The 27,913-nt window shown below is 40.6% G+C and overlaps 1 long non-coding RNA gene and 1 pseudogene across 1 annotated transcript; one reads left to right on the top strand and one right to left on the bottom strand.

The window, feature by feature from the left end:
• Positions 1-5,174: 5,174 nt before the first annotated feature.
• Positions 5,175-25,164, bottom strand: LOC110216166 (trypsin-like; annotated as a pseudogene).
• A 678-nt stretch (positions 25,165-25,842) lies between these two features.
• On the top strand, positions 25,843-26,828 carry LOC144456947 (uncharacterized). Its single transcript, XR_013486183.1, has 3 exons — positions 25,843-26,060; positions 26,506-26,576; positions 26,688-26,828. It is a non-coding gene; the product is annotated as an uncharacterized LOC144456947 (long non-coding RNA).
• The last annotated feature ends 1,085 nt before the right edge of the window (positions 26,829-27,913 follow it).

The raw sequence follows: 27,913 nt of genomic DNA, 5'->3' as shown, positions 1-27,913 counted from the left end.
TCTCTATCGATCACTTTGAAATGAAAGAAAAACAGAGCTAAGTTTAGAGGTTCAATACTCTCAGAAAACATTAACTCGAAGGGAATTGATATCTCAGTATGCAAATCACTGTGCACGTGTTGCTTCTCCTCACTCCAGCTCCCACGAAATGCCTCGGCATCTGTGTGCTAGCCTTGAGAGTGGACAAGTTGACCTTGTCCCATCCCAGGTCCAATTAAAAGTGGTCTTATCCTCTTCCCAGGTGCCAGGGAGTCTACTTTCCTGGTCCACTGTCAATGACTTGGGGATGCAGCTGAGTCCGTAAATTCACAAAACATTCCTTTGAGACTGTTTAGGGGTGCCCTTGATCCCACGTGTATGTACCTTACCATAACCAATCATAATCTCTTGCCCCCATGATGCCAGCCAATTATATGATTTTCTTCTGTTCTTTGTTCTATGCTTATAAAAATGAGTTGTATCTTCAATTCGGGGCTTTTAGCATAAACTGAGGAAGCTAGAGACCCATTGTATTGGTAGGTTCTTTGCCCTACTAATAAAATGTTATCTTGCTCGGAGGGAGAAAGGAAGGGGGGATTTAAGCATGTGTATTATTGAAATACAAGGAAATGTTGGGAATGAGGAAGTTAAAAAAGTTTAGGAGAAGAATATGAAGGAAGTGAGAAAGGTGCAGATATATGGAAGGATTTTTAAAAGAAGAAGGAATGTTTAAGTATGTTGGGAAGAATGGTTTGAGGGAAATTTTGGTTTTGTTGAAATAACAAGGATGTAAGAGACTTTATGTGTTTATTTTGTTGGGATCTTTAGTAATAAAAATTGCAGCTTGCGTTACCAGCCTCCAAAGCAGGGAGAGAAGAATGCAAAGCTGTGGTGGATGGGGACAAAGTCTGGTCAGGTTCTTCAACTGATTTAAAAGTAAATAGAGAAAGGTTATGGGAGCTGGGAGTGAACCCATAGCAAAGAGTACTTGTTGAGATTTTAAATGTTGCCATTAGTAATTATAAAACCCAGATCTGACTTGATTGAAATACATCCTCAAATTAAATCAGAATGTGCTTTTAAGTGTGTTCCCCAAATGGAATAATGGGAGTAGACTACCACTTTTATGTTTTTGGCAGTGGATTAGCCTAAAATAGTGGGCTTTATAATATGAAATGCTTGGAATAAAAGGCCCTTAGAGAAAAATAATAATAAAACAAAAATTGTGATTCTGTATAATGCTATTTGGGAAATAGATCCAGGTGTGATTGAATTTATTCTGGTCTTATTTATAAGGGGGGGATGTTCTCCTAGAGGGAAAATTATGATATGTCAGAATTTATTCTGTTATTTGGCATTGATGCAGAGGGAAAATGCATGGATCAGAAAATTTGTTACCTGTGTGATCCTATAACAAATTATCCCAGCTTACTAATCTGTAACATGTCTAAACATAGTACTTAACCTAAATGTGATAATTCATTGCACTAGAAATAATGTTAGAAAAATACATGTTCGTTTAATCTGGATTCTTTTGGAGTTACAGATTCACTTGTTAAAAGAATGATGTGAAAATCTTGGAAAATGGTTCATTAGGAAACACAATAGATAATGATAATGTTTTTTATAGTGAATTTGATACAGCAGAAATCTCTTTAAGGTGTCCTTATCTGGGAAATGCAGATGTTTTAATGTCTCACCTGCCTTTCCTCTGGAATAATGATATGAGGTATTTTAACAATAATGGCTTATACTGTTTAGCCCAGTATATTTTCGGTTGGCCTAACAATAACAGTTGTGAGTTTAAATTGATGAAGTCATATGTATGAACGTATATACATATATATATATATACATATATATATATATATACGTATGCATGCATACATATGCATATTTCATAATTTCACTGTAAGTTTCATTTGTCCTATTTAATTTCATTTGTCTTATGTATATATTACCTTTTGCTGGTGGGGTCTTTAATGACATGTGTTTTCTACTAATGCTTTTCCAAACTATGAGGATTGAGAATTTAAAATCCACTTGTGGTAGAATAAATAATTTTTAAAATGTAGGTTAATTTGGAAATGCATTTGACTAAATTAATGTCATCTGATTAGTAATAAATCTTGTTTCATGCTTTAAATTTATGATATTGTGAATGCTATTATTGTTCCTAAATTTTCCTGTGCTGTAAATTCTGAGAAACCTTTGTTTAAGACATGCTGTTAAGAGATTGATAAAGATTGTGTCTTTGAATAATTTAATTCTTTTGGACACTACGAAATCATTAATTGCATTATTAGAGGCTGGGGAGTTAGATGGCACAGTGGATAGAGTGCCAGGTCTGAAGTTGAGAAGACCTAAATTCAAATGTGGCCTCAGATGTTTACTGGCTGTGTGACCTTGGGCAAGTCACTTAAAAACCCTGTTTGTCTCAGTTTCCTCATCTGTAAAAATTATCTGGAGAAAGAAATGGCAAACTACATCTTGGACAAGAAAACACCAAATGGACTCACAAAGAGTCAAACACAACTGAAAACGACTGGACAACAAAATTGGAGACCACTGTCATAACTTTAGACTTATCAAGTATTTAAGGAAGAGGCAGATTAGAATAAGGAAGCTGTTGGGCAGGCAGTGACCTTGAAAGAATCAAATTATCAGGTAAGAGAGATAACAAGAGGTTCAAGAAATGGAGACACATTGATCCCAATCTCTGTTTGGGATTAAAGTGAAGGAAGTGAGAAGAGAAAAAGTTTGTCTGTCCTTGAGAAAAGGCAGGGACAGGTTCCCTGATCCTCCAAGCCCCTCAGGAGGCTAGAATTATCACCAGGAGAAGAGCAAATGCACGGGGGGAAGTGTATGGAGGGTGGGAGGAGCTGTGGATATAGAGAACTATGAAGAAGCTCAGAACCTTCCTTCCCCTGTGTCCCCTGATCTTTCCTCCCTCCTGTGTACTCCCTTCTCCCTTTGTTTTTGTACCACACACTATAATTTCAGCCACAATGGCCTACTTCTTCATATGCAATAGTTCTTCATATGCAACACTCCATTTCCCACCTGCATGTCTTTGCAATATATGCAAAATAGAACTCATTATATTTTCCCCAAAACATTCCCTCCTCCAAATTCTTCTTACTTCTTTTGGTGGCACCACCATCCTATCCAGTTGTCCAAGTTCAGTCCAAGAGGTATTTCACTTTCCTCACATTGACTTGTTCTGTTTTGTTCCTGTAATATTTCTTATTTCTCCCATTCACAACCTTTATAGAGATAAATACCTTCCTTAGAGTCCCCTGGGAATATCCCTAGGTTTCTATATTCCAGAGTAGAGGGTCCCAGGGCTCAGTCCTTTAATTATGATTTTCTATCCCAGATACTGCAAATACTTCCCCCCCCCCAAATTCTCTGTGATAGGTGTCACTTTCTCTACTCTACACCAAGCTGTATAACTCTTCTCCTTTTCACAGCCAAACTTCTAGATGAAGTGAACTACATTCACTGCCTCTATTCTTCCTTTATCCTCTAGCTCTTTATGACTCACATTTCACAATCCCTTGAAATCTGGCTTCTTACCCCACTTTTTGACAGAAATTACTCTCTTACTGTCTTAGCTGTTAAATCCAATGATATTTTCTCAATGTAGTGAAATGAATGTTGGTGTTGGTGTCAGAAAGACCTGGGTTTGAATGTCAACTCAGATTCTTATGAACTATGTCACTTTAGGCAAGTCATTTATGCATTTCAGGTCTCAGTTTCCAAATCTGTAAAATGAAGACGTTGGGCTCAATGATCTGTAAGGTCCCTGACAGATATAAATTAATGATGTTATAATCCTATGAGGCTCCTTTAACTTCTCTGATACTCTTTAATCTTCGATTTCCTCCATTCTGTCTGACTGTCCTTATCAGTTTCCTTTACTGGATCATTATCCATCTCCTACTCATTAAAACTTGGTGTTCTTCAAAGTTCTGTTCTGGGTCCTTTCCTCTTCTTCCCCCCCAACCCCCGCAAAAAAAGTTGTATGTCATCTCATGAGCTCTAAAGGATGAAATTAACATCTCTGTATGTATAACTTACAAATCTATACATCCAGCCGTAATTTGATCTCTGAATTCTGTTATCACCTGCCGACCCCTGGAAATCTCAATAGGTTATTACATTTCCCCTCAAGCATTCATTCCTCCAAACTTTGTTATTTCTCTTGGTGGTATCCCCATTCTTTCTAGTAACCTAAGGTTACAATCTTAGAATCTTTTTTTTTCCTTCTCTCTTACCCTTCATATGTGATCAGTCACCTGGCTTTTTAGATTCTACAGCTACAAAGCATTTCTTGTATCTGTCCCTTCCTCTCTACTCATATGGTTATTATTCTCATTCAGACCCACAAACTCTCACCTGTGAACAGTCACAGTCACAGAGAGAATGTTCAAAAGTTTCCTGATTGACACACCTACCTCTAGCCTCTCCACATAGTCACCAATTAATATTCCTAAACCACAGGTATTACAGGAATAGTTTCACTCAGGTTAGTCACCCGGTGGTAGTTTGGGTCAGAAATAAGAATGCAATGAAGCAAGCCTGATCCACTTAACAGTTCACAAAAAAGATGTCACCCTAGCCACAGCGGCAGAAAGACTTTTGAAACAGGGAAATCATTTTTATCCAGGGTGAAGCATTGATTCACAGCACAACATCCTCCACAGGGGACTGTTTCATTTTTATCTTCATAACCCTAGTGGTAGCACAGTACCTTGCACACAGTAGGTGCTTAATAAGTATCTGTTCAATTGAATTAAATGCCTGATTGTCTGGAAGTAGCCTATCTTGGTCTTTTCTTTGTCTTATTGCCACTCTAGTCTTAAGAACTTCCCCCCCCCCAAAAAAAAAAAGATTTTTCTTCTGGTAATCACCTCCCCTCTCTGCCTTAACTTTCTGATAGACATAGAAGCCTCCAAATCAGGTGATTTACCTGTGTGGTGGAGCTGATCTCTTCATTTACCACAGGAGGGCTTTTTCTACCACCCCCACCACCTCCCATTTTGCCTTGAGGTTGCCAAGGGTCATGTTGCTTGGATGAGGCCAGAGAAGAGATGGCAAAGAGGTGGTAGCATTCTTAGCAGATACAGAGTCACAGTCACAGAGAGAATGTATAAAATCAAAGTTTATGTTGAAATTTTACATGAGCTAGGACGTGGTCGAGCAGTGTAGGAGATTTATTGGTGTAGAAGTGGGTAAGACAAGTAGGTGAGAAAGTGAAGAGGTCTAGGACTTTGGGGTGCTGGAACCCCAAGATTGTGGCGCCAGGCCCTGCCTGAATGAATTCAACTCATGTCTTATTCCAGCCACAGGAAAAGTTTATTAGTGATAAATCACATAGGCCAGATGATGCCTGCTGGGCCATGAAATAATCTCAGCCTCTTGGGCCTGAGATTCTCAGCGTCTGAATGGGGCCCAGGGTGGATCTTAAATATTAAAGTAACTTTGGGGGGTCAGAGAAGGGGTCCGGGAAAAGCTTCTAGGTAAGAATTCTAATTGGGGAGGTCTGAGAGGTTGAATAGACAATGGGAATAGCTAATGGAGGGAACAGGAAGGCATCTGTCAAAGGGAGATAAGGGGAGTCCATAAGGACCCTGAAAGTTTAAGTGTTTTATGGGGCCTGTAATGAAGGGAACTGGAAGGCATCTGAGTAAGGCCAAAAGGTGGGGTTAAGGCTTTCAAAGGGAGATGAGGAGCTGGGGTCTGCAGAGAAGTGGGAGCCAGATTCCCTTTGGGGCAAGGGGCTAGAATCTTGGTTTGGGCCACACCCCCATCAGGAAGTATTAGGGAGAAATAAGTGGTTGGAATAAAGGAGATATTGGTATGTAAATGGAGAAGAGTGGAGGGATTGGGTTCTCCAGGAGCACAGGGGACTCTGATAATTCAATCCTCACTGGTGACCTTGTGGATCCAGTCTATGTAATTGCAGACCTTGGTGTAGACTGTAGGGAAATTCTTCAGGGCGTAGCCATTGCCCCAGGATACCACACCTTGGAGTTCCCCATTGCAAACCATGGAGCCACCTGAATCTTGCTACCAAAGGGAGAAGTAGAGATTAGATTAATTTCCTGATATCCCCAGTCCCTGATGATCCCAGGGCCTCTCAAAAGATTAATGGTCCTTTGGGGGATTCTAGGGGCATGAGGGTCACATTAACATGAACCTTCTGTCCACCATAATCCCCTGATCTGTTACTCTTTCATCACCAGACAGCGAAAAAACATATTTATGGCAGGAGGCACCTTCATGGGCCACATTTTCCTTGTCTATAAAACGAAAGGGTTTGACCAGAAGATTTCAAAGTTCCTTTCCAGCTCTATGTTCTGCTCTTCTGTATGGGAGGAGTGACTCTTTTTATATAAACATACATCAATCTTACCATCCCTCCTACTCACTACAGGGTTTTGAACTGAATTTTGAAGCAACTGAGGGAAATTAGAAGACTAAGGTAAGAAGGCAGAGCATTCTAGGCTTGGGGGTCAGGAAATGGAATGTTGCATCTGAGGAACACAAAGTAAACCAGTGTACTCAGTTACAGAGTGTGTGAAGGTGAGTAAGGTTGTAAGATTAGAAAGGTGAAAAGGGGTCAGGTTGTGAAGGGCTTTAAATATCAAGCAGAGGATTTTCTATTTTATTCTGGAGGTTATAGGGAGCCCTTTAAGCTTACTGAGTAAGGGAGGTGATATGGGCAGACCTGAACTTTTCATCAAAGGCTTAACATTTCACTCCAATCTCTGACCCAGAGCTTCCTAAAATATGCAGCTGAAGGAGCCAAGAGAGTTCTCACTCATAATTCTAACTCATCTACTTTTTCCAAAGTGTCAGAGTCCCTTTGATTTGGACCCTTACCTGACCACTGAAGGACAAGAGCAATGATGAAGAGGAAGACAGGAACAGAGGGCCTCAGCCCCTCAAATATTTGAATACCCCCAAAACTCCCCTGCCCATCCAGAGAAAGTGCTCTCTGTAGCAGATAATGATAGTGGAGGAGACTTGTCAAAGACTAGTGAGGATGGGCAGCTAGGTGCAATAGTGGATACAGCTACCAGCTCTGAGTCAAGAGGATCTGGCTTCACACCTGGCCTTAGATAGTAGCTGTGTGACCTTGGGCGAGTCACTTAACCCCAATTGCCTCAAAAGAAAAAAAGACTACTGGGGATTTTTTAAATACAGAGAGACTCTCCAGGTGGGGCAAAACTGAGCAAGTGTATTTGGCCTATGCCAGTGACAATTAAAGAAATTAGTGTCATGTACCAAAAACAGTAACTAACATTTTTCATTAAAACAGTTATAAAAAGCATCCTGCAAGGAAAGGAAAATTAAATGGAGGAGAGGGAATTCAGCAACTCTGAAATATAGTGAGGCTGATTCAAGGTCAGGGTGGGAGAGCTCACCTGGGGTGTCACGACTAGGCAGAGAGTGAAGCAAGTTCCATCTGATACTTTCCCCATTTAACAAATCATCCTAACTAGATAATAAGCTGTGGATAGCTCTTGAAGGAATAGAATTTCTTGTAGCAAAGCTCTGATTGCATCACCCTATTTATGTCTTCGCAGGCCTCTTTTGGATATTTTATGCTTCAGAATACAAGGACATACTTCAGAAAGCTCTGCTATTTTAAACCTTTGATGTAAAATGCAAGTCTGACCATGCCACCATTCCCCCCGCCCCCATCCTCTTCAGTGAGCTCCAGTGCCTCCCTATTACCTCCAGGATAAAATACAAATTCCTCTGTTTGCCATTTAAAGTCCTTCACATTCTGACCTGTTTTTTTTTTAGCTTTCTCGTCTTGTCATATTTTCCTCCCTTATATACACCTTATAATTCAGCTACACTGGCCTAGTTGTTCCTCAGATGCAACGTCTCCATTCTTCAGGCCTAGAATGCTCTGCTCCCCCTACCTTTGCTTCCTGGTTTCTTTCAGTTCCTTCCAGATTCAGCTCAAATCACGTCTTCTGCAGGAGGTCCCCATTGTTAGTGGCCTCTCTCTGAGATTTTTGTTTTTGCTTAGTCATTTTTCAATTGTGACTGACTCTGTGACTGCATTTGAGGTTTTCTTGGCAAAGATACTGGAGTGGTTTGCCATTTCCTTTTCCAACTTATTTGACAGATAAGGAAAGCGAGGCATTTAGGATTGAGTGACTTGCCTAGGCTCATACAGCTAGCAAGTGTCTGAGGTCAAATTTGAACTGGGGTCATCCACTGGGCCACCCAGCTGCCCCACTTCTGAGATCACCTTCCATTTACTCCATGGTTATTTGTATGCTGTTTCCCTCATTAAGCTCCCTGGAGGCAGGAACTGTTGAGGGCTGAGAGGTTGAGAGATTGTGACCCCTCAAAGACCGGAGCACAGGGCGGGCCATCTGGAAGGAATTCACAGACTCAAGCATTCTTTAATTCAAGGTGGCAAAGATTTATTGTTATGCTTTTCAGCGGGCAAGGATTCTTAAAGGATCCTGCAACCTTAGAGAGGTGCAGGTAAAGTTTATATAAGATAAAAAGCAATAAAACATGTGTCAAATATGCTAACTAGGGGATTCAGGGTGGGATTAGGAAGTAGTTAAGGAGTGGTCAGTTCTCAATTGAAACTGAAGATAAGAAAAATCCCATTATTCAAGAGAATCCCAGAGATCCTGGGCCCAGTGATAACAAACAGGAAGAATACTGATCAGCTCTATCTGGTCCTGGAATTTGCTGCACAGGAAGGGGTGTTTTTAGTCCACTCAGAGAGAAAAAGAGTAATTTAGGTTTTTGGCCCTTATTGGGGTTCAATTGATCTTAAATGATTATCAAGGGACAGTGTTTCTGAGGCTAGGGAGAAATTGGGGCCCAAGTACAAGAACCCAAACATAAGCACCCAAGCATAAGCACCCAAGCACCCCAACATTCCCCCCTTAAACAGATGGGACCCAAAATCTTTTGGGGTTAGGAACGATGGTGTCAGCTTCTGAAACTGCTTCCTGCTGGGTTTGGGACTAGAGCTGTCCCTGCCTCCTGGGGTCCCTCTGTTCAAGGAGTCAGTTCTCTAGCCAGTGTCTGGAACTTGGCTGATGCCAGATCCAAGGGGTGATGGGTTGAGGTCTGAGACAGATGCTGGGACCCAGTCTGAGCAGTCATCCGCAAGTGGAGGGCACTGAGCCTAGAGGATTCTAATCTGGCAAGGAGATTAAGCAGACAGTGGCCAAAAAGAAGTAAAAGGAATATAATCAGGAGTGTGACAAGAATAGTAGTTAACATAGAAAGAAGCCAGGATCCCCAAGAAGAGGATGTCCTGGTGTACTACTAAGGTTTTCATGAATGTCTCACATCCAGGTGACTTTCTCTAGTCCTACTGAGCTCCACCTATTGAGAGTTGTTAATAATACATACAGCAGGAGGTGTTAGCCAGTGCACAGATACCTCCACTAAGCAAGTAGATAATCTAAAGCTATCTGATTATCCAGGACCACATTTGCCAGGGAATCCAGAGGCTGCTGAATGTCCCAGAGACTATAAGCTGCGTCATTTGCCAATTGGTGAATGGTCCCTGTCAGGTTTGAAAGAATGAACTCATGTTGTAAATGTCCATACCAAGGCATGAGATACTGTGTTCCCTTTTAAGGTACTGGAGAACATTGTCCCAGAACCCATGCTTCACTCTTGTTAGAGTGGAGGTGTTGGGTATAGTAATATTGAAAATGGTCAGAGGTGGTGCCAAACATCTCAGGGAGCACACACCAAAATCCTTATAAAGTGTTAAACAGTGGGTGGCCAGAACAACAGTCCTGGGGTCCTGCCAAGTAGTGGCATTTTGCTTTACTTATTCCCCAGAATCCTCACCATCTGGCCCACCCATCCCACAAAGGAAGGATTATCCTTTAGGGGTACAGTTGGGACCTGTTTATAAAAGATACTGAGCATGGATGCCCCATGGATCAGTATGATTACATGCCAATATTACAGGTAAGAGAGAAACTTTCAAAAGATCAATAAGAGTGTTACAGCTAGAAGGGGGCAGTAACATTGTGTGTCAACTAGGAAGAGAAGGTTAAATAGAAATACCTACTAGGAGAGTGGCTGGAGAATTTGGTCATAGGTGCAAGTAGGGAGTGTTCCCTCAGAACAGGTGGTACGGCTGGCAGAGGTAAAGTTCTGGGGACACATCACTGAGGCATCATTACAGGTGGTGCAAGTCAAGAGACCAGCAGAGACGTTTACAATCCCTCCCCTGGCAAGGGCCTTTACCTGTATAGTGGCCATAGAACTTGTCTCCCAAGCAAGGGAATAATTCCCTGTTGAGAAACAGGATGTTGAGATAGAAAAATTTTCCTAAAAAGGAGTGGCCAGTACAAAAGGGGTGGCAAAGACCTCTGAGGTGGTTACATTGGGGAGGGGGCTCTTGCAAAAACTGCCTTAAACAAAAGAGGTTCCTAACTTTAACCTCACAACTGAATAGATACACAATCTTGTTCAAGCTTGTTTATCCTTCTCTAATTACACACCAGAAATTGAATCTTTTACATATGATAAATTCAAACACTAATTTTATACTTAGGCCATGGGATGACTTACAAATTCAGATCAAAACAGCAAGATCTCACATACTTATATTGTGCTGATGTCTTTTACTGACCACTTGCTCTGATCAGAGAAATCTACCATAAAAGGAAAAGGCAGGGACATGTGACATCCAAATATGACAGGATAGAAATCCTTAGCTCTGTTTGAATTCAGATAACAGTTACAGTTCTCCAATCATGCAGTATCAATTCCACATCATAGCCAGACTCAGGAATAGTCAGGTGGGAAACATTCCTTCTCAAAGGAACACAATGGGGAAACTGAGCCAGGAGGATCCCATCCTAGATTGAGGCTAAGATTGTCCTCACAGCTTTTTCCCAGATGCAGACATCCACCTGTTCTGAGTAGCTTGTGGCATTTCTGATACTGATTTAATGCAGACAATATACCAAATTCAAACTCAAAACAAAATTAGTTATAGTCCCAAGAGCCTTTTACCTCAAACAGCAAGTTTCACTAATCACAGCTTAAAGCCAGATACAGTTAATTTTACTCCCATGGAGTTGCAATAAGCAATAAAGATTTACCAGGACTCACATACATAAGAGATTTCACTTAACATCTTTCTTTCTCAAATTAAACTTGTCCTGGTGTAAAGCCAATCATTAGAAATCATTTCTATCTACTGTACATAAACTTGCAACTTCTCAGCAAGTCAAGTTCATTGTTTAGGAACTCTCAGAGCAGATGACTTGCCCACACAGATTTTTTCCAGGGACCTTGGGGTTTACAAAATAAGGGGAATTGCCTTATACCCCAGGGAGGGGCTAATCCTGGTGCCCTGCCTGCCGACTTTATCCCAAAGAGGACTGTTTTGAATAGGCAGAACTGATCTGGATAAGGCTTTTACCCAATCCCCACCTTTTCACACAGTAATCAATTAACAATTCTAGGTTTTAACATTAAAACAGTAACTTCAAATAACTTAGTTAACAATCTTATAACTTTCATAAGTGATAGTCAAATTGTTTTAGCTATAAGCCCTTCTTTAATTACAGGTAAAGGTGGAAGTACCTAGTTTACTAAATGACAGTTATAAAACATTATAGGACAGGGTTAGCAGGGCTGACAAAATAATATAACTGGTTTTGCAGTTTTCCCACTGTAGTTTCTCTAAGTTCACACTTTAATAACATCCAAATTATGAAAAACTGCTTGACAAAACAATACAAAAGTTTACCAATCTGATGACTCCAATTCTGTTGAATGCATTTCCAAATTTCCTTACAAAGAAAATCAGGCATCTCTTCACCATTGACATTGCATACTGGTCACATCTAATTAAGGAACTAATAACAGTAGTTAACATTTATAGTGTCTGCCCTCTACCAGGCATTGTGTTAGGTACCTTCCAATCATGTGAGATAAACTGAGGTAACTTGCTTAATGTCACCCAGTTAGCAAATTTCAGATCCATACATTTTCCCAATTTACTTTACTTCCAAACAGTATAATAAATTCTGACTTAAGCATTAAATTAAGAGCATCACATTTCATTTGAAATATTACCAGAATGAATTAAATTACCTTTTGGTTGTGTTCTGGTACACAAAAACTTTTTTATGAGAGGCAGAAAAGATTGGGAAAAGATTCACCTCTTCTTTCCTCACCTTTCTCTCTTCCACATTTAACAACTTGGCCAAGGTTGGAATGTAAAGAGAGAGAAGGAGAAAGAATTTTTTTTAACAATTCTCCAAAAGTTTCAAAACCTTTTTACTCTCAAACCTCTATTCACACTGTGTAAATAAATTATACCTTCCTTAAGCTTTCTACACATACTCCTCTCTCCTACATGCTTAAACTTTCTTGCCTTCCTTCTACCTAATTATCCCTCTGATGGACTTTGATTAAAGTCCCTTTAAAACTGCACACGTCTTTCTAATTCTGACCTGACACTTCGAGGATCCTTCTTAACTTGCTATTTACCAATTATGTAACCTAAATAATAAAGTATTTTTCTCTCTTTCTTATCCACCCACTCCTCTGAAGCTGCTGTTATCAGGGAGGGAGAGAAAGAAGAAAACAAACGGCATTCCAGAGTCCAGCTACAGCCCTGGCTGCAAAGGGTTTCAGATTACACACCACACAGACAAACAGAACAGATATACAGTAATGACAGGGATAATCCAAAAATTCAAAGAGACTTCCCCTGCACAAAACAGACAATTTTTCATGATTCTCCAGATCTTATGGAGACCAGGCAAAAAATTTTTCTTAAGGTTTTGGAGAATGAGCTTTCTCCAGTTATAAAAGACAACCTAGGGGCGAATCTCAAGGTGTAGAGGGAGATTGCCCATCCTCTTTGCCTATAAGCCTTAAAAAAAAAAAAAAAAGAAGAAGGACTTGCTCCTGTAGTCTACTCTCCTCGACCAGCGTCCTGGTGAGGGAGGAAAACCCCGCGGAAGTTCCCAACAAGGCGTCCCTTGTCAAGAGGAAAATCCGCTAGAGCCTGTTGCAGGCTCGACCCAGCCCCAGCAAGCCTTCCTAGGTGCTTGAGGGACGACCCAACTACAGGGCGAGAGGAGGGGGGAGGCTTACCTTGAGTCAAAGAAGGCTTGAGACTTCAGACTAGCCCTGCGTTGGGTGCCATAAATGTTGCGGGCTGAGAGGTTGAGAAGTTGTGACCCCTCAAAGACCGGAGTACAGGACGGGCAGTCTGGAAGGAATTCACAGACTCAAGCATTCTTTAATTCAAGGTGGCAAAGATTTATTGTTATGCTTTTCAGCGGGCAAGGATTCTTAAAGGATCCTGCAACCTTAGAGAGGTGCAGGTAAAGTTTATATAGGATAAAATGCAATAAAACATGTGTCAAATATGCTAACTAGGGGATTCAGGGTGGGATTATGGAGTAGTTAAAGAGTGGTCAGTTCTCAATTGAAACTCAAGATAAGAAAAATCCCATTATTCAAGAGAGTCCCAGAGATCCTGGGCCCAGTGATAACAAACAGGAAGAATACTGATCAGCTCTATCTGGTCCTGGAATTTGCTGCACAGGAAGGGGTGTTTTTAGTTCACTCAGAGAGAAAAAGATTAATTTAGGTTTTTGGCCCTTATTGGGGTTCAATTGATCTTAAATGATTATCAAGGGACAGTGTTTCTGAGGCTAGGGAGAAATTGGGGCCCAAGTACAAGCACCCAAACATAAGCACCCAAGCACCCCAACAGAACCATTTTCCTCCTTTTGTGTATCCAGTGCCTGGCACATAGTATGTGCTTAATAAATACTTGTTGGCTGATTGATGCCTGACACTGCCCTGTAGAAGATGTAGACAATACATGTGACCCTCAGATCAAGGTTTAACTCTGCTCTTGCCCTATTGCACAGGTTCACAGTGACCCCAACTGCTTGAGCACATTCATGTTTTGCCCAGAGAGTTTGAACCAAGTCATCCAGACCAGTGATCTTGAGTCCATGTAGCCTTCAGCTGGCCCTTTGACCATCTGGTTCATCATAGTGTTGAACATTAGCCTGATCTTTGGTCTTTAAGGCTTCTTGCTGAGTAAGCAGATTCTGGTTGTGAGGAAGGTATGGAGATAGAGAGGAGTGATATGGTACACGCAGTTGCCTGGCAGGCATCTTTGCCTCCATCCAAAAAGCCGGCACAAAACATATTGCTTGTGATAGGACCAGGATAGGAACCTTGGCAGACGTCCTCAGAGAGAACAGGGATGTCCAGACACTGCAGTAGGTCAGGAGAATTCCCTTGGGGGGAAACAGTGATTAAAGTCTGTGAATTTATTACTCACCTAGCACTGTTTCTGTCTTTAGCAACACCTTGCAAGAACTGGACTAGCACAAACTCAGGATGCCAGACCATCAGGTCAAAGCAACTAGGGCTCAAAACTCCTTTTCCTTCCCCGTCAAGGAGCACAGATTCTCTCTGAGGCTGGCTCTAGGCAGAAAAGTTCTTAAGGACAGATTGAGTAAGTGTCTTGAATGGAGTGGCTCTGGGAAGATCCTCTCTATACCTAATCTCTCTCTCTCAGTCCTTTTCCACAGAGCTGAAATTCTACCATAAGAGATGCATTTCTTTGGATTTCTGCCTTCCCTCTATGAGCATACACATACTCCTGGAATAGGTCTGTCATTAACACCTCTCTGGGAACTGGTTTCTTGGATGTTTTCCAGCTGTCTGTTTACTAAGAGCTGAACCCTGCCTGCCAGAGAAAGGGGGAAAGAGATAGAAGCCAAATCTAGAAAGGGCAGGACTACCCCTCAGGGCCATAGATGAGGGTCTAGATATATCAGCCTCTAGAAGAGTGTAGCATGTATTGGGCAGCTGGGGGCTCCTTGAGGGGAGAAGACAATGAAGGCAAACTCCATATCCTTTACAATTTTGCATAGGTCCCACCCTGACCCTCCTGCACATATTTCCTCGATACTGTCTGGAGGGTTCCACTTTTATTTCTCTGACAATGGAAAATCACCCTACTGATGGCCATAGGACTAGCCTGATATTTAATGAGAATTTTTATCTCATTTTCTTATCCCTTTTCCACCTTGGAGAATTACTCTCAACTTCTTTTTGTTGTATCGACTTTGGAAGTCACAGAATCCCATATTTGGAGTTGTAAGGGAGCTCAGAAGTCATTTAGTCTCATTTCTACATTTTACAAATGATGAAACCAACACCCAGAAAGATTAATGATTTGCTTAATGGAGGCAGAGTTGGGATGATTCTAATGGCTAATGACCTCATTAAGTAGCCTTTGCCTCTTCTGTCCTTAATACCGACTTCCCCAGAAACCTTCTCCAGCTGAACAAGGACACTTTCTTCTGATCATGTATTCTCCTTATTGTGCCCATATACAACATTTATACCTGTCACTAAGCCTTTACATATGTTATTCCCCAAACCTATCCTTTTTACTTTTTTTTTTATCATCCTTCCTGTCTTTCATATTAAAACCTTCACTCACTTTCTTTAGGGACCCTTCACTAATTAGCCCTGTCCCATTCCAATCACTTATTTGACTTCTCCTGACATTTATATGTTCAGCTCACAACGACATTTATTCATCAGACTTGTTTCTGTCCTGCTTTGAAGTTATTCAAATCAGCCAGCTTACTTCCAATAGAAATTATTCCATTGGTGGTATGATAGAGACCCACTAAACCCCCTAACACCTCCTCTCTGTTGACATCCTCAGTTCCCAACCCTGTGTCAAATTACAGCCCTGGCTCATGGTATTGCCCCAACTAGAGATCAGACAATTATCTTCATCCTGAGCACAGGAAGAGGGCAGACTCCTGGGAACCACTCTGTCATCAAAGGTGACGGGGTGGCCAGCTTGATCAGCGTGATGTCATTGTCTATTGTCGAATCATCATAGGTAGGGTGCAGGACAAAGTTGGCTGCAGCAATGAACTGTTCCATCTCCTCGCTTGATGAAATATTGCGTCCCCCCAGTGTCACTTGGATGTGGCTAGAGAAGAGAAGAAGCTTGTTAGAAATGCTACTCTTTGCTAACATCGCTACTGTTTACCTTTTTGGCATTTACATCAGCAGTTGTCTGTATAATTCCTTGAAAATAATATATGTTTTCTGTTTGTGTGAATCTTGTTTTAGCTTTGGGACTTTGAGCAAGCAACTTGCCCTCTCTGAGTCTGGGTTTCCTAATTTCTTCCTCATCCTCACTTGAGGGATGATGCTATAATACCTGTCAGGGATATTGTGGGAATCAGATGAAATTTTTTAAATCTGTATGTATATACTCATATATATGCATATGTGTATATATACATACACGCATCTATGGATACATATGTACATACACATATGTTGTGCTCTCTAAACAGTGCTATATAAATATTATTATGATGATCACCATTAGCAACATTATTATTGATGACCATTTTTATAGATCTCTATGAGATTGGTTTGCCTGAAACTGAGGATTATGTCTCCTTAATCAGAGTGAAAGTTCTCTTATGGAAAGAAGAGTTGTTTCCTTTTTTTTTTTTTAACATAAGGATCAGGATGGGTGAGTCCTAAGAATCTGCTCTACCACTCCCTGGATGGCTTCAATCTTTAGCTGCTTGGATGAGCTGGCATAGCTGGGTCAACCTTTATCCCTATTTCCATTCATGTTACTTACGGATCATAACAGTGTGCAGCAGACAGTACCCACTGGCTACTGAGGAGTGCCCACCCACAGATGTGATATTTCACTGTCAGGGACACCTGATAGTGGGCAATGTGTCTGAGGCAGGCATAACCTCCAATGATCTTGTCATCACCCTCACTGTAGAGTGGGAGAGCAGCTAAATTGGGAGGAAGAGATGTGAACTGTTATCTATAAAAAAAAAATTGTCAGCAGGGTGAAAAGTATATCTAGGTTTTGACCTCAGCTTTTTTTTTTTAACCTTAACTGTTTCCAGGGCTTTTAGACAAAGAGTCCACACTTTTCTTTAGAGGGAAAATCAATGCAAAGTCTTTCTATTTTAATCAGAAAATCAGCTCTATTAGCCATAGAACCCTAGGATGTACTAGCTGGATAAAGCTATGAGAAGCCATCGAATCCAGCCCCTTGTTAATCAACAAACTTGTACTATATTCTCTTATATAACCTCTCCTTTTCATTTTCAAAGTCAGCACCCTGATGAAGAACAACACTCCCTCATGCTTGTATTATTAAAATTGCATTCTGATCACTTTCTGACCCCTGCCACGTTACAAATGCTGAATAATTTTTATTGACTTTTCATATATACATAAAGTCCAAACTTCCCAAATTGGCATTCAAAGCTCTTGGCAATCTGACCTCTATCTAATTTTGTTTCCCAGTATTAATCAATTAACCAATCAATATGTATTTATTAAAAGCCAGGCATTTTTGTTAGGCCTTAAAGAAGAAAGGGAGAAAGCAAGCAAGCAAGCAAGCAAGCAAGCAAGCAAGCAAGAAAGAAAGAAAGAAAGAAAGAAAGAAAGAAAGAAGGAAAGAAAGAGAGGTGGAAAGGTAGAAGAAAAGAAAGAAAGAAATGGCCCTGGCTTCCAAGGAGCTTACATGCTATCTATACACACTACTTGGTAGAATGTGAATTCCTTTACATCAGTGACCTAAGTCACTGATCTTTGATCTGCTTCAATTTCCTCAAATGTAAAATGGGGATAATAACAGCACCTACCTCTCAGGGTTCAAATGAGTTAATAATATTTGTAGAGCACTTAGCATAGTGTCTGCCACATAGTAGGTACTAAATAAATGCTTATTTCCTTCCTTCTTTAATTCCCAGGATGTTTGCAAACTGCCTACACCTTCCCGTTCTTAAGGACTAAACACCTATTTCAATATCGAAGAGAAGCAGATATGATAAGGAAGATACATATTCTGATTCTTTAATGTATCCTATGTTTTGCAACAGTCAATTGCAAATTAATTTAGAATTAAGCATGATTTTGGAGACACTTTGTGACTCCTTCCCTACATGAACAAAAGCCCAAATTAATTATGTGAGGAAAGAAGTGATTTTTTTTTTGGCTGGGTAATGTGGTTAAGTGACTTGCCCAGGGTCACATAGCTAGTAAATGTTATGTGTCTGAGGCCGGATTTGAACTCAGGTCCTCCTGAATCCAGGGCCAGTGATCTATCCACTGAGTCACCTAGCTACCCTAAGAACTGATTCTGTGAAAAGACCACGCCAAGTTGTCAAGCCCATCATTACCTTACTTCTGAGTAAGACAGCCCTTCCCACAACCCAAACAGAAGAGGGCCTATCTCCCTGGTATTTGAAGTCTTTCAGAGACCAATAAAAATAATGCCCAGGCTTACCTGTAACTCCCAGGAGAAGAGAAAGTTGGAAAAGCATAATGGCTGGACTTTGGTTACTTCCTCAGCAGGGATTCCCAGATTCCAAATGCAGCCCCTATTTATCTCCCCTATCCCCCAGAAACCTTTTCTGGGGGGCCTTGGGTAGGCCAGCAGGTGTGGAAAGAGTGGGAATTCTGGGGCTCAGACTGCAGCTGGAACTGGGGGCCAGATCACTGATAGTAGCATTAATCATTGCTAAAATGTCATTCTTTGCAGGGCCCCTGAGTTCAGCAATACCTATGGAGCACAATATGGATAGTGTTGGTAGGGGCAGTATAGAGAATGGGAAGACTAGGTCCAGCATTTGGAGTGGAAGAGGGGGTGAAGATTGGACAGCATAATGGATGAGCAGCCGATTTATTTTAGGATAACTGTCAAGCAGAAAATGAACTGTGAAGTCATGTAGCTCAAGCCTCCATTTTACAGATGATGCAATTGAGGTCTAGAGAGCTTAAATGAAGCGCCTAAGCTCATGCAGGCTGTATGGGATTGGAAATAGGTTCTCTAAATATGCATCCACTGCTGCTCTCAGACTCTTGCATGTATAGTGCTGAGACACACCAACGGTGGATTAGTGTAGTACTTTTGTGAAACTACATAACCAATTAGAGGAGGCATGGGAGGCAATCACTTCATTGTTTCCATTTAAAAACATCTAGTGAAATCTTTTTTAAAGATGTTGTTCAAAATATATTAGTGTGCTCGGGCTTCAGGATTTTGAAGGAATCGTTTCTGAGGCTCTCCCAGAGACATATTATATCCTAGTCTTTCTGCAGTCCAGAACAACTAGAAAGCTATTTGGGATAACATTGTGAGGGGATTTTTTTTTGTTCTTCTTGTTCTTTTTCTTTTCTCCAAGTGAAGGGTAGGTGAAATGAATGGCCCTTGCTTTCATTCTGATTGGATAAAGATTATCATAAGGTGGAGTAAAGTGAGATATACAAAATAATAATAATAACTAACATTTATAGCATTCGAAGGTTTTTGATGTACTTGACAAATATTATCTCATTTTATCTTCACAATAACCCTGGGAGGTGGGTGTTCCTATTATGCCCATTTTACAAACAATGAAATAATGAAATTGAGGGAGAGGTTAAGTGACTTGCCCAGGGTCACAAAGCTAGTTAAATGCTTGAGGATGGATTTGAATTCAATTTCTTGATTCCAGGTCCATCACTCTGTCTACCATGCCACCTACCTACCTATTTTGCCCTTGGTAAATCCAGGGTTTATTTTTTCCAATTCCCAGAGAAATATCTTGTGATCTAGTACAGAGGTATTAAATATGCAGCACCAATACGCTGAGTACAGCTGAATCAGATTGAAATGTAACTGGAAAATATTTAACAACAACAAAATACAGCAGAACATAAATAATGTTTATATGTGCTTTTCTGAGTCACCGTGCGCCCTGCTGGAATGCTTATGTATGGTGTAGTAGGCTGTTTCTACTTGAGTTTGACTCCACTGGTCTAGTGGATAGAATCCTAGACTTGGCGTCAGGAAGACTTTGATTCCAGTCCCACCTCTGACACCTACTGGGTGTGTGTGATTCTAGCCAAAATCACCTGGCATCTTTGTGCCTTAGTTTCCTCATCTGTAAAATTTGTGGTTTGGACTTAATTGCTTCTAAAGACCTTTCCAGCTCTTGTCTAAAGCTATGATGTGATTTGCTGTCAAAATTCTTTTTTCTTGACCACCTTCTACCTCTCATCGCCTCTTATATTTTCTTTTTTTCCTTGCATGATTTATTATTTATTTAAAACTTTTTTCTTTTTAAATTTTGAGTTCTACAGTCTCTCTCTCCCGCTCACCCCTCCCCTATTCACTAAGAAGGTAAGCAATATATCAGTTAAACATGTGAATTATGCAAAACATTTCCATATTACCCATATTTCAAAAAACAGCAAGAAAAAGTGAGAAAATTATGCTTTAATTTGTACTCAGTCCATCAGTTCTCTTTCTAGATTTTCATTTAAGTCCTTTGGAATTGTCTTGGCTCATGTATTGATGGGAGTAGTCAAGTATTTCACAGTCAATCGTCATTATAACGTTGCTGTCACTGTGCACGATAATCTCCGGGTTCTTCTCACTTCATTTTGCTTCAGTTCAAGTAGGTCTTGCCATGTTTTTTTTTCTTTTTCCTGAAACTACCCCCCTGGTCATTTCTTATAGCACAATAGTATTCCCTCGCAATCACATGCCACACTTGTTCAGTTATTCCCCAATTGATGAGCATCCCCTTTATTTCCAATGTTTGCCACCCACAAAAAGGGATGCTATAAACATTGTTTGTACAAATAGGTCCTTTTCTTTTTTCTTCGATCACTTTGAGATATATACCTTGTAATGGGATTGCAGAGTCAAAGGGTATACACAGTTTTAGGCCCTTTTGACCTAGTTCCAAATTGTTCTGCAGAATGGATGGACTAGTTCACTGCTCCACCAATTCTTAAAATGTACCTATTTTCCCTTCAGCCCCTCCAGCATTTGTCATTTCTGATAGGTGTGGGCTGGTACTTTAGATTTGTTTATATTTGCATTTCTCTAATCAAGAGTGATTCAGAGTACTTTTTCATGTAACTATAGATAGCTTTGATTTCTTTTTTTGAAAACTGCCTGTTTATGTCCTTGGACCATTCATCAGTTGGAGACTGGCTCTTATTTTTATACATTTGAATCAGTTCTATACTCAATATATATTTGAGGAGAAACTTGCTGTGACAAGATGATTGTCTATGGTACAGTGTAGCAAAATGAAGTTTCCCTGATTATCTCTTTTAATTAATTCTGTTCTTGTTTTTGCTTTGAGATCATGACTGCTCTTCCTGCCTTTTTAAAAATTCAGCTGAAGCATATTAGATTCTTCTCCAGTCCTTTATTTTAACTATATGTGTTTTTCTGTTTCAGGTGTGTCTCTTGTGAACAGCATATGGCTGGATTCTGGTTTCTAATCCATTCTGTTATCCAGTACCATTTTGTGAGTGAGCTCATCCCATTCACATTCACAGTTATGATTACTGACTCCATTTCCCTCCATCCCATTTTCCTCTTTCTTCTTCTCTTTTTATCCTATTGCTCCTCAAAGGTGTACTTTGCCTCTAACCATGGCCTCCCTTAATCTGCCCTCCTTCTTATCACCTCCTCCCAACACTTTCTCCTATCTTCTGCTCCTCTTTCCCTATTGGCTAAGTTAGGTTTCTATACATAATGGAGTGTGTAAGTTTTGTTAGGCCAGAAAAATGTCTCACCCTTACCTTTTGTAGGCTCTGCCACTCCAGACTTGATTTGCAGTGTTATTTTGAAGGTATTTGGAGGGAAATGCTGGGAGAGTTCAGCTGTGTTGCTGCCCTTCTTTCCCCACCTGGTTCACTGTGTGGCCTGTGAATATACGGCACCCCTGTTTCTTTGCTTCTTCATGTTTGTTCTTTTTGCTCTATTGTGAATGAGTGTTGGAGATGAAATAGACCAGCCTATGACCTTGTGAGCCTCTACAGGCTGGAAGAGCCATGAAAGAGTCAGAGGACCTGGACTCCACGTTAGAATTCACCAGATATGCCTGGCAAGGAGCATAGTCCCATGGAGCAGGCATGGAATCCAGCTGAGCAATGGCTCAGTTGAGGAGCTATATAAATAAGGGAGCGAGTTGTCTACTGGGTATGCTTCCCATAGTTGTTGCAGATGTTTGTAGTCATGACTTGAAGCTTGAGGCCACTCTCCCTAGGGACCAAGGTGGCAATGGAGATTGTGTTTCTTGATTTGTTAGTGAGTAGGAGTGGGGAAGGAGGAAGAGGAACAGTTTTGTTCTTCTGTCTTCTCAGCAAATATCCCTTTGTAAAAGTTAATTGATGTTAATTGCTTACATGATATTGGTGAGATAGTAATCGACACTTGAAAATTATATTAGGATAGTGATATCTGGTAGTTTATATTGCAGAGGAGAGTTTACCAAAATAGAGGTGACCCTGGAACCACGAGGAGAGACAGAAACTTGCTCTGGGGACCTGACTTGCCTGGGTCTTTCTACATTAGATACAAATCAGGGGCAGCTGGGTGGTGGTGGACAAAGCACTGGCCCTGAAGTCAGGAGGACCTGAATTCAAATCTGGCCTCACACCAAACACTTAACACTTACTAGTTGTGTGACCCTGGGCAAGTCACTTAACCCCAATTTCCTAAAAAGGAAGAAATGATAAATTCTCTATTTTATTAATATATAGTTGAGTGATTAAGAAAAGTGCTTATATTTTTGATTCTTTCTTGCAAACACTGGTCTAAGAGACAAGGGCTAATAAGCTATAAGCTGCTGGAAAAAGATACAGAAACATAATGGAAGGAGCATTAATTGGCAATTTCAAAACTCATGTATTAATCCTAATTTTTGCTACAAGCTGTGTATCTTTGCTTTGACTCTCTGGGCCTCATCTTTGAAATGAGAAATTTGAGGTAGGCCAACTCTTAAGTCCATTCCAACCAGAGGTGTGCTGTTAAATGTTTAACAGCTGGTTCTCCAGAGGAAACAAAGTATTTAACATGTATTTTCAAGTTTAATCTGCATTACTAACATTTCCCACCACTTTTTTTAGTCTAGACAACAGCAAAACAATAAATCAAGCCCCGATTTGTACCTTTTGATGATTTCTGGGGTGTAAATGCTCACACTGAAAATTGAGCAACCAGCTGTAACGAGCAGGTTCAAATTGGCTCCAACACGTCCCCACTTCCAACTCCAGTGTTTTATGAACACAGGCTCTGCTCGCACTGGTGGCATTACTAACTTTCTCCACCATCTAGTGGTGAATCTGAGCAACTCATAATTAAAAATAGTCACCTCCCCAAATCAGTTGTGTTGTCGTACCAATCATTATATAAAAATATCACCGAATTTACCTGCATTGTTTAAGAGAATCATATACGGATTCACTTTAAAAGTCTAAAGGTAATGATTTGAAACCAAGATAAACGGTAAAGAGAGATATAAGTTTGAAGTAATGAATCCCATTATCATGAATGTGTAAGGAAAAGGTAAATAAATAATAACACTTGTACTAAATTTTATAATAATTAATACAATTCTAACAAAGTTGCACTCTGATATCTCAATAGGAAATGGAATTCTTGAAATCTGTGCTAGCAGAACAGAAACTATATCATATATTCCCTATCAGAAAAGATTGTAAGAATGGCCTTGGCAATGATCTGTTAACTAAATCCCAGTACAGATGATGGAGTAGGTCAGAGAGGCTTCTCATGGGTACGGTGGCCCCTAGGAGATGAGTGAAGGCTTTTGGAAATTGTAAAGACCATCTCTTAAAGTACAAAGGGGCTGAAATCTATGTGGCAGACTGCTCACACCAATACAGTCAGGGATCCTCAATATATAGAAAACTACAGAATCTTCCAGTTCAAATACAATGATATGAACTAAAAGCAGCTACTGAAGCAGCCCGAGATAATATATGAAGGAGTCAAGCCACCATTTTGAGGAAGAGGAAAATGCCTATGACTAGTTAACGTTACTCTACATAACTCAAGTCTCCGGGGAGGAGGGGAACATTTTAATGCATTTATGAAAATAATCGAACGACCAAAGGAGTAGAAAACTTCAAAAAATAATTTTGTTAATGAAGAAAGGTGATTGAGCAATTGCTAGTTCCCTGGTAATGTCCATTTGGGACCGTGGAAGTCTGAGGCACTGGAAGCCAGGGCACCAAAAATGGAAAATTGGAATCTGCCAATGATAAGAAAAATAGGGGCAGCTCAGTGGTGCAGTGGGTAGAGCAGCAGCCCTGAAGTCAGGAGGACCTGAGTTCAAATCTGGCCTCAGACCAAACACTCCACAGTTACTAGCTGTGTGACCCTGGGCAAGTCACTTAACCCCAATTGCCTAAAAACAAAACAAACAAACAAACAAACAAAAACCAAAGGAAAATGCCCACAGATTCAGTTGTCTGCTGGATGCATGTACAATCTGTGATAATGAAATGGTCACGACTATACTATATCAGTGGCCCCTGATGGACCAGAAATGAGGAATTGTTATAACTCAGCTGATAAGATAATGTACTAAATATTGTAGCTAAGTATCACTGCTGGGGAAATCAAGGAAATGAATAGATAGTCTACCTAGAGACCCCATATTAGAGAGGAGAAATGCCTTTGGAAAGAGAATATCATAACAAAACAAAGGAGATAAGAAAAAGCTACTAGAAGAAACAAAAGGCACTGTGAAAAGAACAATAAGAAGTGTTGATGCAAAGTATAGACTCACAACTATCCTCAAGTCTATCAGAGGATTCCTAGGGTTAGTATTGAAAGGGATCTTAGGCCCCTCAAGTTCCACTTCCCCAGTTTACAGGTGAGTTAACTGAGGGACAGGAACATTGAATGACTTGCTTCCGGTCACACAGTAAGTAAGCATCTGAGGGAAGTTTTTCTGACTTCAGGTGTAATGCCCTCTCTACTATGACACACAATGAATATTGCTGGAAATAGAAGAAGAGAGCAGAGAAGAGATCAGCACAAAGGGAGCACATGCATCATCTGTGACATTGTTTCTAGAGGGTTTCTTTGGGCTTAAAAAAATTAATACTGTGTTTCTTTACAATTCTTTCCTTTATAATTCTATGTATTTTACTTTATGCATTTAAAAACATTGTTCTGAGAAAGGATCTCTAGCTTTATCATTATGCTAAGGATCACACAGATTATGAATTCATTCTCTTGGGATTCTTTACAGTCATCTCAACAGAAGGTGAAGAACTCATTCCCACTTATTGCTCCAATAAAGATAGGCCTTCCCCTAACTTGCACAGACACAGGGACCCTCCCATCAATGGGGAAACATATTAAAAATCTCTTTTTTAGTCCACTTGAAAATACTAAGAAATAAATACCTCTCCAGTCCTTTCCAGACTTACATCTTCTTTCTTTTAACCCATTCCTTTCTTTTAGGAAAGTGTGTAAAAGGTCAAGGATGAAAGCAAAGGCCCCAGAGTATGGATTAATGGTGGTAACCAAACAGAAAGAGAACTATTTTATGTCTATTTAAGACCACGGTTTTCCTCCTCTCCCTGAAGGGGTTAGAGTTATGATCTATTTAGAGCATTACCTTCTTTCTCCCTTTCCTGAAGGATCAGAGGAAGGAAGTGCCTTTGATGATTTCAGGTGACCTGTGACCAGCTGTTGGAGAGCCCCTGAGGGAAATGGTGAAATTGGGATGAGCAGTTTTAAAAGAAATGCTCCAGGACTGTTCCTGAAAAATCAAGTGACTTTCAGATGAAGTTCTATGAGATGGAGTCAAATGTTAACCCTGAAGTATTTCATCATATTGTGTTACATTTTCCTCACTAAGAATTCCTAGAACTATTATGTCAAAATATCTTTGTTTAGAGAGATGTCTTAGAATATGAGTCACAATCCTCTCTCTCTCTCTGTCTCTCTCTGTCTCTCTCTCTCTCTCTCTGTCTCGCTTAAAAAATACTTGGATTTACAACAATGATTAATTAGTAAAAATTGTTCCTAGTGGAAGTTGTGCCTAAAATACAGAGCAGAGTACTAAAGGATGTTTTCTTTGTTACTAAGTATAGCCAGAAGAGACCACAGGAGGATCCACTTCATGACAACGAACAGATTCCGCCTTGATGATGAAGCTTTGGAAGAGGTCATAAGAACTGGAAGCTGGAATGGCTCTGATGTTGCTTAGAGACTTGACGAAACCCTTGGGAGGGAAGGGGAGGGAGCCTCAAAGGGGCAGAGTGGGGCCACCTTCAAGGGAATATTCTCTAAACCCCTTCCTTGTCAGGACCTAGATCTGCAAGTGTGTTCTGCCAGTTTCTAAGTAGATGTTGATGTTAGAAGGGAGAGACGAGATCCCAATGATCTAGAAATCATCCCACTCTAAGGGAAATAGACACCATGAATCTCCTTCCTTCCCTCTGATTGCTTTCTCCACGACCTAGGGCAGCCCTTTGTTTTGTGGCTCTCTAATGCACTTATGCAATGCTGCATATTACACTTATTTGTTTTGTTGTTTCAGCCACTTGGACCATCATAAGCTCCACGATAGCAGCAACTGTGTCTTGTTTAAATTTTATATCTCCTCATAGTACTCAGCATGTGGTAGGAACTTCATATTTGCCAAATGAATGGATGGATGGATGAATACAAGAATAAATGGGTGGGTAGGTGAGATATGTATCCAAGCATTCCTGTAACATAAGTCTTGTACCCTACCCTTGGCTGTAGGTGAGGAGTGCGGGTCAATCTTTGATCCCCTACTGTTTCTTAGGACCTACATTTTGAACCAGCAAGAGGCATGCACCAACTTATTAACCAGAGACTCAGCCTTAGCATGGCTCTTTATTGGCATCCTGTGTCAGCACAAAAGATAAGGCAACGAGTATGTGGCCTAGAGCAGCGTTCATAAGGTAGAGCTGGAGAAATGGGAGGCCAAGAGGTGAAGTCAAAAGGAAGAAGTGACATTTTGGATCCATTCCCTGTATTTGTGAACTTTGGCAAAGAGCCCACCACTTCCCTGCAGAACACACCCATATGACATGGTCAAAATCCCATGGATCCTTCCATCACATATGGCTGGAACAGCTGAGATTTCCTGCCAGTGAGGAAAAAAAGAACACGTCAACAAACAATTTTGAAAAACTAAAGAACTCTAATCAATTCAAATGTCAACTCTTCCGACCAGCGGAACAATGATAAAGCATTCTACCTAGCTCCTGGCAGTCGTGATGAACTAAAGTACAGAATGAGACAGATTTCTAGGCCTGGACAATATGGGAATTTGTATAGCTGAACTATGCCTTTTTCTTTTTGGTTACAAGAGTTTTGTTTTCCTTTTTTTCCCATGGGGGGCATGGATGGGAGAAAAATATATGCTTGATAATTGAAAAATGAATTTGAAAATTGAATAATTTTTAGTAAAAAGGAGAAAAAAGAGCTTGTTAAGCAGACTGGCACAATGTTAAAAACAATGTGGCTTTCCAGTGCAACAAGTTGGATTTGTATTCTGCCTCTTATACGCTAGGTGACTGTGGACAGGTCACTTCATGAGGGAGTTGCGCTAAATGACCTCGAAGGTGTCTTGTGGAACTAAATGCGACACCTCGATGTTCAATTGTGTCTGATGTTTTTGTGAGAACTATTTTTGGGGTTGTATTGGCAAAAAGACCGGAGTGGTTTTTGCTGTTTGTTTCTCATTTTACAGATGTGGAACTGAGGCAAACAGGGTTAAGTGATCCTGCATTTAGGATTTCTAGCAGGAGAACCAGGGGTCTTAGAATTCATCTTCCTTTCCATCTGTCTGTCTATGTCTTCTCCATCCCTCAGGAGGCATGCAAAGCCAAGCCTAAATCCACTTGCAGGGGAAATTGGGTAGCTGTGGGCCTGCTTGCCCAGAGAGCCCTCCCTTCCTAGTTTAGGACTCCAGACTCCAGACTCCAGACTCCAGTTCAGGGACAGAGATGGGCAAAGACTTTGCTGTTTAGTCCCTCATTCCCT

The sequence above is a fragment of the Phascolarctos cinereus genome, unplaced genomic scaffold, assembly GCF_003287225.1.
Source record: "Phascolarctos cinereus isolate Bilbo 61053 unplaced genomic scaffold, phaCin_HiC Scaffold_1;HRSCAF=81, whole genome shotgun sequence".
Classification (NCBI taxonomy): domain Eukaryota; kingdom Metazoa; phylum Chordata; class Mammalia; order Diprotodontia; family Phascolarctidae; genus Phascolarctos; species Phascolarctos cinereus.
The sequence above is the reverse complement of the archived record's forward strand: the minus strand, read 5'-3'. Positions and strand labels throughout refer to the sequence as shown.